Genomic DNA, 13,187 nt, shown 5'->3' with positions numbered 1-13,187 from the left:
AATACAGCTAAATTCAAAGTCTTTTCCTTTATGGACGGATTTTCCGGATATAATCAAATCAAAATGGCACCCGAGGATATGGAGAAGACAACATTCATCACACCTTGGGGAACATTCTGTTATCGAGTGATGCCCTTCGGTTTGAAGAACGCCGAAGCCACGTATCAACGAGCTATGACTACCTTGTTTCATGATATGATGCACAAGGAGATAGAGGTCTATGTTGATGACATGATTGCTAAGTCCCGAACGGAAGTTGAGCATATTGAGCATTTGTTGAAGCTTTTTCAGCGTTTGAGGAAGTTTAAACTTCGCCTGAATCCGAACAAATGTACATTTGGAGTCCGTTCCGGCAAGTTGTTGGGTTTCATTGTCAGCGAGAGAGGTATTGAAGTTGATCCTGCAAAGGTCAAAGCAATACAAGAGATGCCCGCACCCAAAACTGAGAAGCAAGTCCGAGGTTTTCTTGGCCGCTTGAATTACATTTCCAGATTTATATCCCACATGACGGCCACATGTGCGCCGATATTCAAGCTCCTCCGGAAAGATCAGTCTCATGATTGGACCGAGGATTGCCAGAAAGCTTTCGACAGTATCAAAGAATATCTGTCTGAACCTCCGATCTTGTCTCCGCCTGTGGAAGGAAGACCTCTGATCATGTATTTGACAGTTCTTGAAGACTCAATGGGTTGTGTACTCGGTCAACAAGATGAATCGGGGAAGAAGGAATTTGCTATATACTACCTCAGTAAGAAGTTTACTGATTGTGAGTCTCGGTACTCTATGCTTGAGAAGACGTGTTGTACTTTAGCTTGGGCTGCTAAGCGTTTGCGCCAGTACATGATAAATCATACAACTTGGTTGATATCCAGAATGGATCCGATTAAGTATATCTTCGAGAAGCCTGCTTTAACTGGGAGGATTGCCCGTTGGCAGATGTTGTTGTCTGAGTATGATATTGAGTATCGAGCTCAAAAAGCTATCAAAGGTAGTATCTTGGCTGACCATTTAGCGCACCAGCCGATCGAAGATCATCAGCCTGTTCAGTATGACTTCCCGGATGAGGAGATTCTGTATTTGAAGATGAAAGATTGCGATGAGCCTACACTTGATGAAGGTCCGTAACCTGGTTCCAGATGGACGATGGTGTTTGATGGCGCTGTTAATCAATATGGAAATGGAATTGGGGCAGTGATCATTACTCCTCAAGGTTCACACATTCCGTTTACAGCAAGGCTAACTTTCAAATGCACGAATAATATGGCGGAGTATGAAGCCTGTATTATGGGACTTGAAGAATGCATTGATTTGAGAATCAAGTATCTTGATGTGTATGGCGATTCGGCCCTGGTTGTTAATCAGATCAAGGGTGAATGAGAGACGAATCAACCAAGTCTCATCCCATACAGAGATTACGCAAGGAGGATTTCAACATTCTTCACAGAAGTTGAATTTTATCACATTCCTCGAGAGGATAATCGGATGGCAGATGCTCTTGCTACGCTTGCTTCCATGATTGTAGTCAGACGGTGGAATGATGTCCCCAATATTACTGTGATGCGCTTGGACAGACCAGCTCACATATTTGCAATTGAAGAAGTGAAAGATGACAAGCCTTGGTATTTTGATATCAAGAATTTCCTCCAGAACCAGGTCTACCCGCCTGGGGCATCTGTGAAAGATAGGAAAACTTTGAGAAGGTTGTCAGGCAGTTTCTACCTCAGTGGTGAAGTGCTGTATAAGAGAAATTTTGATATGGTTTTGCTCAGATGCGTGGATAGACACGAAGCAAACCTGTTGATGACTGAGGTCCATGAGGGTTCGTTTGGTACTCATTCCAATGGACATGCCATGGCTAAGAAGATGTTGAGAGCAGGCTACTATTGGCTGACAATGGAGTCTGACTGTTGCAAGTATGTGAAGAAATGTCACAAGTGTCAAATTTATGCGGATAAGATTCATATTCCTCCGACACTTCTGAATGTGATTTCATCACCATGGCCTTTCTCTATGTGGGGAATTGACATGATCGGCATGATTGAGCCGAAAGCGTCCAACGGACACCGGTTTATTCTCGTAGCAATTGATTACTTCACCAAATAGGTTGAAGCCGCTTCGTACGCGAATGTAACCAGGCAGGTGGTTGTGAAGTTTATCAAAAACCAGTTGATTTGCCGTTATGGTGTGCCAGAGAGGATCATTACTGATAATGGATCTAATCTGAATAATAAGATGATGGATGAGTTGTGCGCTGAATTCAAGATTGCACACCATAATTCCTCTCCCTACAGACCTAAGATGAATGGGGTTGTTGAAGCTGCTAATAAGAATATCAAGAAGATTATCCAGAAGATGACTATCACGTACAAAGATTGGCATGAGATGCTGCCATTTGCTTTGCATGGTTATCGTACATCTGTACTCACTTCAACAGGGGCAACCCCTTTCTCTTTGTTTACGGCATGGAAGCTGTTCTCCCAGTAGAGGTGGAGATTCCATCAATGAGAGTCTTGATGGAAGCCAAGTTGACTGATGCTGAATGGATTCAGAGTCGTTATGACCAATTGAATTTGATTGAAGAGAAGCGGTTAACTGCCATGTGTCATGGTCAGTTATATCAGCAGAGAATGAAGAAAGCATTCGATAAGAAGGTCAAGCCGCGTGTGTTCCGAGAAGGTGACCTCGTGCTCAAGAAAGTCTTGTCTTTCGCGCCCGATTCCAGGGGCAAGTGGACTCCAAACTACGAGGGTCCATATGTTGTTAAGAGAGCCTTTTCAGGCGGAGCTTTGATGCTTACAACAATGGATGGGGAGGATTTCACTCGTCCTGTGAATTCAGATGCAGTCAAGAAATACTTTGCCTAAAAAAAAATAAAAAAGAAGTATATGCAAATGAAAAACAGAATAGCTCGCTAAGTTGAAAACCCGAAAGGGCGGCTTAGGCAAAAATGAGCGTCTCGGTGGAGAACCCGCAAGGGTAATCCAGGCAAAAATTAGAGACTTGAAAAAAAGAATATTTGCATCCCGCTAGATTGAGTACCTCACTCTGGGGCAATCTAGGCAAAATTAGGGATTTGGCAAGTAATTGCATCCTGACAAGACTTTCTGTTCCACAACTGTCATTTCGTCAGAGGATTCTCGATTCGTCGTCAAACTGAAGCTTCGAATACATCGAGATTCAAATCGGTAGAGAAAGGATCATTATGTTCAATGTAGCCCTCTTCCAATATATATCACTAATTTCAAATTTGTACAGATCTATGGAGTCTTGCCATTTGCAGGCTACCATTCCATCAAATGAATTTGAGCTTTTATCCAATTATTTGCACTCTTATTTGTTTCAATTCAACAAATGTTTTGCATGTTTTAATTGATAAAATATCATTGTTTTTAAACAAATCAAACTTTTTAAAATTTGTTGTTTTTAAACAAAGTGAATATCCATAAGGTTGAAAGGATACTCAAGAATATCTCAGTGCTCTCCCAAGGGTGGCATGATCTCCAACAGGTAAGACATTTGGTTCATATTCCTGGTTTGGTTGTATCTTCTTTCTCCAGATCTTGTGATGGGGTTGTTCCCCATCATAGTTACAAGCAAAGTGTTGTTGAAGACTCAGTTTTCTCCAGCAGCAGTTTTATGCGGTTGGATTCTACTTGGATGATGTTATTCTCCTTCAATGGGTTGTTCCCCGGAGTTGTTTGGAGTTACAAAGCTCTTTGTTTCTCAGTTGATGCTGAGATCCCCTGTGGATCTTCGAGATTTTCTCTTGTTCCCCAACAGATTCGTCTTGGTGGCTGTTTTGCCCGTTGTGACTTTCTGTACCCTGATTGGGTTGTTTGTTGATCCAGCACTCAGAGATTTGGTGTTTCCTGATATCTCTAAGCCTCTGCTTCCCCAGCAGTACCCGCAGATCTTTGCTTTATAGCATAGAGATCTCCAGAAGATTGGTTTTCCAGTTGGTTTCTCCCGTGGGAGTATAGTACCGGGCGTTTGATTCCTGGACCTGTTTGTGTTAGATATGTCTGTTTTGTCAGCATTCATCAAGCATAAATCACGCATATTCATGCATATTCATAAACATTCAGATATTCATGTTGCATTTCTCGCCATATATCTCTTGTTGATTGTTCCTTGCTATGGTGATACAGATCCCCAATAAATCTCCCCTAGCAGATGTCGGGTGTTAAATCTCTCCATATAGAGTCAGCCCCCTAAGCAGAAAATGTTTGTTGTCTGTCCTTCTGCAGTTCCCCACTGAGATATATCCTCGTGGATGACGGTTTCTTCCGTTTCCTCCCCAACATATATATTGGGATGGATTCTCCTATTTGAGTTACATCCTCATTAGGACGTGTCTTGATTCAGTTTGTCTTCTCGGATTGATCCCGAATTGGCTATTTGTCAACTGTCTTGTGCCTCCCAGTGGGTTGTTCCCCAGCGGAGTTTTTCGGGCCTCTACCCTTATACCGGTAGTTGTAAGTCCTATTTTCTTTGCCCTTTCAGCGGAATTGGTGGTTATATACCTTTTATTCCTCGGCAAGATTTTTGGTTTTCTACCCCTTATTCGGTAGATGTAAACCCTAATTCATGGTTATCCCCACCAGAGTGGCTATTACCTCGTATTTGGTAGTTGTAAGTCCTATCTCTTTTCCCCTAACAGGGTAACTTTTGTGGTCCGTCCTGATTGTAAGTGGATTCCTGTTGTTGTGGTTTTATCCCTAACAGAGTTGGTGCCTCCCTGTGGTGATTTCTATCCCCAGTTGAGTTTGTGGTCTTCTACCCCGTATTCGGTAGTTGTAAATCCCAAGTGGTGATGTTTCTCCCCAGCGGAGTTTGTGCCTTGTGGTACAGTTGGATAATTGCCGGATGCTTGCAATTTATCCCCAGCGGGTCTCCTGTCATTTACCCTTGTGTTGGTAATGTTGTTGTTCCCTTTGATTGGTCATCATTATATACCTAGTTTGGTATCCCGATACCTTTCTTTTCGGTTGATTTATCCTTTATTAACCCAGTAACCGGTTGTGGATAATCTTCCATGCGAGTGTATTATTCACGGTCCGCCGGTAATGAATAATATATCTCATGCACTCTTCAGTCGAAGCCTTTCGTGTTTCCTTGGTCGAGTAAGATTCGTACTTCCCTTTTGCGGAGTCAAATGTTCTTTGTTGTTGGATAATTGTCGGATGCTTGCAGTTTATCCCTTTGAGTTATCTTTCGTTTACCCGGTTGCTTGGTATCGATTGTCTCTCTTTTTGGTTAGTCACCTATTATATACTTCGGTATCTCTGGTGTCTTTTCCTTTCGAGTATATTATTCACGGTCTGCCGATAATGAATAATATGTCTCAAGCGCTCTTTAGTTGGAATCCTTTGTTGATTTTCCCCAGCTGAGCAAGATTCGTATTCTTTGTAGAATCGAATATCCATCCTTTAACCAGTTTGTGTTTCGGATGATGAGTGTTTTGGCATATATACCAATTCGCGTTTTCGGTAGATCGCCTATTATATGCTTCGGTATCTCTGGTGTTTCTTACCATGCGAGTTTATTATCTACGTTCTGACGGTAATAGATATTTATATCTCATGCGAGTATTCTTATCCACGGTCTGCCGGTAATGGGTATTATATCTCATGCACTCTTTGGGTTTGTGTCCCCAGTTGAGTAGGGTTCGTTTTCCCGTTGTGGATTCGGATGTCCATCCTGTAAGTCGATTTGCTTTTTCAAGCCCTCCTTTCGGATGATGAGTGTTTTGGCATATATACCAATTCACGCTTCGTTCGGCCACCTATTATATGCCTCGGTATCCCTGGTGTTCCTTCCTTTTTACTCCCTATTTTGACCTCGGTCCCTGGTGGAGTCAGATTTTCCTGAGTTTATGTACCTTTTCCAGGTCTTTCTCAGATGTGTGGTTGATTGATATCTCTCACCCTTATACCGGTCTTAGATATTCATTCTTCCTGAGTTTGTTACCCTTATACCGGTAACACCTCAATTCTTTGGTGCTTCCTCAGTGGAGTTTCCTATTGCTTCTTCCCAGGAGTCAGCTTGTGTTTCTCCAATGGATGTTTTTCCTTTGGAATTTTCTTTTCCCCAGTGTAGGTCCTTCACTCCCCAGTGAGGTCTCCGGTTTGATTTCTGTTATTCCCCAATCAGAGTCGTGTCTTGTTCACGCTGTGTCAGTTTTGTTTTTCCCCAACTTAAAGTCGTGTCCTGCTAACGCATTTTCCTTTTCTTTTACTATCCCCAACAAGAGTCTTGTTAGAGTCTCTGTTCCTGGTGAGTATATTACTCCGACGGATCGTCTTTTCTTCTGTATGAATCATATTCCCCACAGAGTTTGTGTCTTTTGCATACATACATTTGCATCATGAGGTCTCTTAGGGACCAAAATTTGTCTCATTACTATTATTTAAGCCCATTCTACCGCGTCAAGATGAAGATTTCTAAACTTCACTTCTCCGGCTAGAATGACCTTAAATAGGGGCATCTGTAAGACCCCAATTTTGTCCCTAAGATCCCTCATAGCATCATATCATATCATATCATGGCCTCAAGGATCATTGTGCACTTTTGCTTCCCTCCTAGTGGGTGGGTTATCTTGTGAGTGTGGTTCTTGACCACCAAGCATGTATTGCATTTGTATGTCATTGCTTTTCATTTGTTTACTAACCAAAAGTACAAAAATATTGTCATCTAACCATGTTACTTGCAGCTGAAGCAATCAACAGTCAATCAGTCAAAAACAGCCATTGAGCAATAGATGGTGACCATTCTTGAAGAATTTGGGCACCATGATCATTCATCAAGAGTTCATATGAGTTGTGACATCATTTTGAATCAAGATCTCAAGTGGTAGGGGCTTGGAATTCATCAGAACATGGTTCAGTCAACCAAAACCCTAGCAAAGTCAACTGTGGTCAACTGTGCATTTAATCAGTGATTTGATGTTAGGAATTGGTTTGAGAGGTCTCATTCATGTCCATATAAGCCTCATATAACATGTCAAACATCATCATTGAAGAATTTGAGGTCAGGTGAAAAGTTTCCAAAAATAGTAAGTTGACCTATAATTGGAATTTGCCAAAAATGGAAAGTTCTTCTCCTCAAAATTACTTCATCATAAAAGCTTCAAATGAATTTTTGTCCAACATGAAAGTTGAAGATCTTGTTCTCCCATTTCCAAAAAGTCCAAGAACACTCATTTCTCATGTGTGGTTGGCAAGTTATGATCAAATCATTCTTAAGAATTTTTTAACTTCAAAGTGAGATAACTTCCAAACCATTTGGCCAAATTGAGTGAGGTTTTTTGCTACAAGTCACATTTGACATGCTCTATCCAAATCCTTCATCACATTTCACCAAAAATCATCCAATCAAAATGGCCTTTTTCAAGTGCATTGAATTAAAAAAGGGAGAGGTGAAAAATTGACTTTCAAATTAAGCCTTGCCTACACTTTCTACCAATTGCAAATGATCAAAAACCATATTTGGAATATGTTTAGGCCCATTTTCGCACTGTAGCATGCCATGCACATGCAACATGAGTGATTTCACTAATTGGCCAAAACACCTCCATTGAGCTAATTTCATTTACCATCTTATTAACCAAGTTTAGGCATTGTTAATCAGGAGTATATATTGCATATTTCAGACTGAAAACCCTAGCCACAATTTACAAAACTCAGATTCAAACCTTTTCTCTCAAAAAACTCTCAATTCTTCACTTGGATTTTTTCTGAAAATTGCCAAAGAACTCGTGCCTTGGTTCATTGATTCATCATCTACCAACATTTTTGAAGCTTCTGCAAGCATCATTTCACAGCTGTTGAGCCGTTTCCAGCACTGTTCCATTGAAACTCTTCCATGGCAGTTGAGCTTTTGAGCTGAAATCAAAGCAACTGAACCTTCAACACTCTTCCATTCATCATCTGGGACACCATTGAACTTCTGTTTCTACTTGGCAAGGCTGGAAAACCACTGTTTCGAAACTGCATCTTCAAAGAGGTTGGTTTTCGATTCTCTTTATTCTTGAAATCATGTTAGGCTTTGGGTAGATCTTGCCATGCTGAGTTCACTGAATGTTATAGTTTTGATTTTCATTAAGTATTAAAAGAGAAATGCTGATTTGAAGTTTGGTTGTCAAATATTATCTTGCTCGATTCTTCCATTTTAGCATGAATTAGTGTTAATGAGTGTTGGATTGTTGATGTACACTGTGAGATGAACGTAATGGCATATCATTTATTGATTTTGGTTGCAAAATGTTTTTGCTGGAAAATTCGATGAAGAACACTTGAATGTTTGCTTAAACCCTAATATTTCCACCCAGAATTCGTATTTGATCCATTGGAATCGCGTTTTGCATGTTTTTCCCGTTTCCTGGCCATGTAACCAATAAGCACAGCACACGCCCTTAAGTGAAACGCGGCGTTTCACTTAAGTGGCCGCTTAATTACCAAAATGCCATTATCAGAAATAATTCCAATTAAATCATTTTCATTTTCATTTTTTTTGTTTCAATTGGTATGCCAATCTTAGAAAATTCATAACTCTGCCATTACTTGTCCAAATAACATGGGATTTTTTGTGAAATGCTCCTCATGATCTCTAGTTTATTATGGTGATTTTTCCAGATTTTTTGCACGTGTGGATTTTTAATTGGGCTAGAGTTTGCTCATGTGTGTCCATTTTGTGTATGCCATGCCATTTTGCTTATGAAATAATTATACTTAATCCAATGAGGCTGAAAGTTTTTGTGCTTAAACTAGACATGTTCATGGTCATTTTGGTATAGAGTTTGTGATTTTGTCATTGCTGGTTGATGAGATATGATTTTTTGAATAGAGGTGTGACAATTTGTGTCACACTATTCATGTCCAACTTTTTGATTTTAATTACGATGCTTACTTAACTCAAAATGGTCTAGATTTTTGCATGAAGATACTTGTGGATGTCTAGTTTTCTTGTGAATTTTCCTGGAAATTTTTAATGCATTTCCTATTTGTTTGATAATTTCTCCCCTGTTTGACCAAATGTGAACTTCTTGTGGCACATGTTTTCATTTGATTTGGGAAATCCTCATGCATTATTGGATGGATCTAAAATTTGGCATGTGAATTGTAGACATCTTAAAGTTTGTCATGGTTTTAGTCCCATTCATTTATCATGTGTTGTTTCTGTTTTATGATTAATTGAAGTTGGTGCATGTTTTGATGCTTTGTATGAGTTTGCTTGAACTTGCTTTGACTTTCTGATTTTCATTGACCTACTTCCTTTGATCCAAATGAACTGAAATTTGGTATGCTTATCATGTTATGTATGATGTTTGATCATGAATTATTTGAGGATTTATTGAAATGTTTGTGACTGGATTTGAGTGGAGTCTTTCTGTTGACTTCTTTGAGGTTCTATATGACATGCTTTGACCTAATTTGTTTGTGAAATGATAATGATGAATGATATGAATGTGAAACCACTTGGGTTTGTTCCTTAATTGTTTGAACTTGATTTTGGATAGCTTTCACTTGCTGTTTTGGATTTTTTATCTCCTTTTGACCCTAGGCTTGTCCTAGTGGTCTTGTTGCTCATGTTTGAGTTTGGTTTTTCAGGTTAAGAAGCAAATGCTTTAAGGAGATCAATGCAAGTTGATTGAGTTTGATTGATTATCATGAACTAACTTGTTTGTTTTGTAGGATGCTTAGCTCATATGCTTTGAGCTTTGTGCTTTACACATGGGATTGTTTGTGTTGACTGTTGATCCTTATCTTATATTGGTTTTGAATTTGAGTTGCATACTGATTATGTTTGATTGGTTTCAGGTACCATTAGTTGCTAATAGTTCTTTGAGAACTTGCATTGCTTTGCTTGATAGCATTTGCATTGAGGTATAGCACCTTTGTCTCCATGTAGTCTGGAAGACCTGGCCTGTTACTTGGCCAGGCAACTGTCTGAAGTCCTCCTTAAGAGGCAATGTTTGTGCTTGTTTACTTTTGTCCCAAGCAGGAAAAGTCCTTTGAATAAGGCAATTGGTAGAACCCAAGAGATATGTAACCCAAGAGATATGACTTCAAGAGGTGAACCTTCTAGGAAGTTTTACACTCCATCTTCATCCATTCATCCCTCTTTATCCTAAACCTTTTCACACATTACTTTCAAAACTTGAGATAAATATTGTGCAAACATCTTCATGCTTTCAAATTAAAAACCTGGACCCTAAGTCCTTGACTTTTCAAATTCTATTTCATAATACTTCTTTTGAATCAATCTTAATCATACTTTGACCCTCCTTTTGTGAATAATCATAATCAATTAACTTCACCCATTCAATTGTTTTGTGGCTTTGTCCATTCTTGTTAAGTTTTCATACATTAGCCATAGGTTTGATTTATCCTAATTGGTTGATGTTAATCTCACCTATTTGTCCTTATTTGATTGAATTGTAAGTCTTCCTTGCTTATTATAGGGTTAACCCCTCACTAGCAAGTTGAAGCTTTTCTCACATGGTGGACTCGTTGTTTCATAAGGTTGAGTTTTCTCCTGTGGATAACGTAAGACCTTAGGGCTTGTGTTTAAAATTGAATCCACTAACTTTTGGAAATCTTTTAGCTGAACTACGGCGTTTTGATCCTTACCTTTCATGGAAAGGTACGTAGGCAACGGGTTCATCCGTTCAAACACAAAAACAATAAAAATTGTATATTCTTTTCTCATCATCCCATTCATGTTTGCACAATAAATATTTCATAACAAATAACAATTTAGTACAACAAGTGTGAAAAGGGCTCCCTAGGAGTACCTAGGACGTTTTGGGTGCCTAACACCTTCCCATTGCGTAATTTACCCCTTACCCAGACTCTCTGATCTTTTCATTAGTTTTGTATGTGTAAAACTTCTTAGGCTTTTGTTCGCTTTTTAGCCAATCCTTTGGATAAATAAAAGTGCGGTGGCGACTCGATTCATTGTATGCTTTGCTTTTGATTTAATCAATAAATCATAAAGCGACGAATACACCGCTACACTAAGCAGTCATTATTAACTCCATGCTTCGTCAAGATGGTCCAAAACCATAAACCCATGCCTAAAAACCTGTGGAAATAATAAATCAATCTTTCATTCATAAACAAACATCGCATTCATGCATTATATGCATCTCATAAGCAAAACCTCACACCATCTTCTGTTTCTACCCCGCTAGCTGATTTCTCGATGTACACTCAGAACTAGAAGCATGTCTCAAGCCACTATGGAAGAACTTCAACAAGGCCAAGTTGCTTTGAAGGAAGAGATCAACCAGCTGAAGACTCAGATGAGTTTGGTTATAGAAATCCAGCAAACACTGTTGAAAAAGGAAAGCAATCCCACACTAACCGCCATGATGGAAATGAGGAGGGAAAATTTGAGGTGCTACAGCTGCCCCTATTCAATCAACTGTGAACCTGAACGGATGAAAGCAGCGGCTATCAGACTTTCAAGGTAAACAGGGATTGAATACCAAAAGAATCGGAGAATTTGCACTCTGTAGGTGACGAAGCGAGGAAAGCGAGGCCATTTACCGATGGCGGCTTCAAAACAAAATTTGATATTTACCGATATCAAAGAAAGCGAGGCTATTTACCGATGGCGGCTTCAAAACAAAATTTGATATTTACCGATATCAAGGAAAGCGAGGCCATTTACCGATGGCGGCTTCAAAACAAAATTTGATATTTACCGATATCAAAGAAAGCAAGGCCATTTACCGATGGCGGCTTCAAAACAAATTTGATATTTACCGATATCAAGGAAAGCGAGGCCATTTACCGATGGCGGCTTCAAAACAAATTTGATATTTACCGATATCAAGGAAAGCGAATTGGTACTCAAGTCGGAGGCAAAACTCTTTGCTCAAAAAGGCCAAAAAAAAATCAAAGAGGCTGAAGAAACAGTTCGACCCGATTCCTATGTCGTACGGTAGAATTCTCCCTCTTTTGCTCAACAGATCATTGGTGCAGTTAAGGATACTAGGACCTACCCCAACACCTCTTCCCTTGAACTACGAAATGAATGCTAGGTGTGAGTTCCACTCAGGAGCACCCGAACACTCGATCGAGAGTTATAAGGGATTCAAATACAAGGTTCGGGAACTGATTAATTCAAAGGCTATCGCGTTCACACCAAACGGCCTGGATATACTGAGCAACCTCATGCTGCCATATGAAGGCACTTCTACAATGCCACAACCAGTGTGAATGGATGAGGAACAAGAATCTGAATAAGAGGCTCCTTGGGGACTATCATACATAAGTTCCTACAAGTACGATGACCCCGGTCTACGGTTGAAACAAGGTTAATCATGCCAATAACTATGTTATCATTCATTTATTTTCATGTGTAACTTTATTGCTTGTCATTGTAATATTCACTCTTTAAAACTTGTTTTTGCAACAATGAAATGAATATGCATGTTTTAAGTCAATCCAATCGTGTTCACTCTTATCTTACTTTTGTTTTAAACCGAAATTTAGAAGGAGAATCATGAATATAAGGTACAATAGCTCATTGCATGTATGCTTTTGAATAAACACCTTGCTGATGATGTAAGGCATTTCTTCAAATCCCCAAACACTAGAGGTATAAGAATGATAGCCCTTAGTCAACCCCTTTGAGCCTAGAAGTAGGAGTTTTCTTCAAAGCAGAAGAAAACCTAACATCTTAAACCCGGGGCAGAGTAGTCTTCGGCTAATTTGACCACGCGTTCAATTCTTAAAAGGAAAAAGTAGGGAGTGTCCCATTCGAGGATCAATCACATCCTAGGGAATGTCTTGTATAAAAAACAACCTCATCATTTCCCTCACGAGAGGTCGAAATCACAAACCCAATGGTTGTCCCTCGACAATAAAAAAGGTGAGACAGTCACAAATCCTTTCAAACCAAATGAACCAATGTCACAAGATTTGTTACACCAAAAAAAAACTCTAAAAAAAGAAGAATAAAGCCCGCTAAATCGAAACTTGAAAACAAGTGACTTAGGCAAAAATTAGGGTATCCCGATGTACTGTAAGCAAAAAAATAGTCCAGGAAAAATTAGGGAAGTAAAAAAAATCCTCAGCAAGAATGTAGTCGTGTGACTGCAAACACAAAAACAGGAAGGCAAGTGACAGTCACTTCCGAAACCTTGTGGGTTCTTTTACTACCACTCCCATCGTTCC

Source organism: Lathyrus oleraceus, chromosome 6, assembly GCF_024323335.1.
Source record: "Lathyrus oleraceus cultivar Zhongwan6 chromosome 6, CAAS_Psat_ZW6_1.0, whole genome shotgun sequence".
In the NCBI taxonomy this organism is placed as follows: domain Eukaryota; kingdom Viridiplantae; phylum Streptophyta; class Magnoliopsida; order Fabales; family Fabaceae; genus Lathyrus; species Lathyrus oleraceus.
This window is presented reverse-complemented; position numbering follows the sequence as displayed.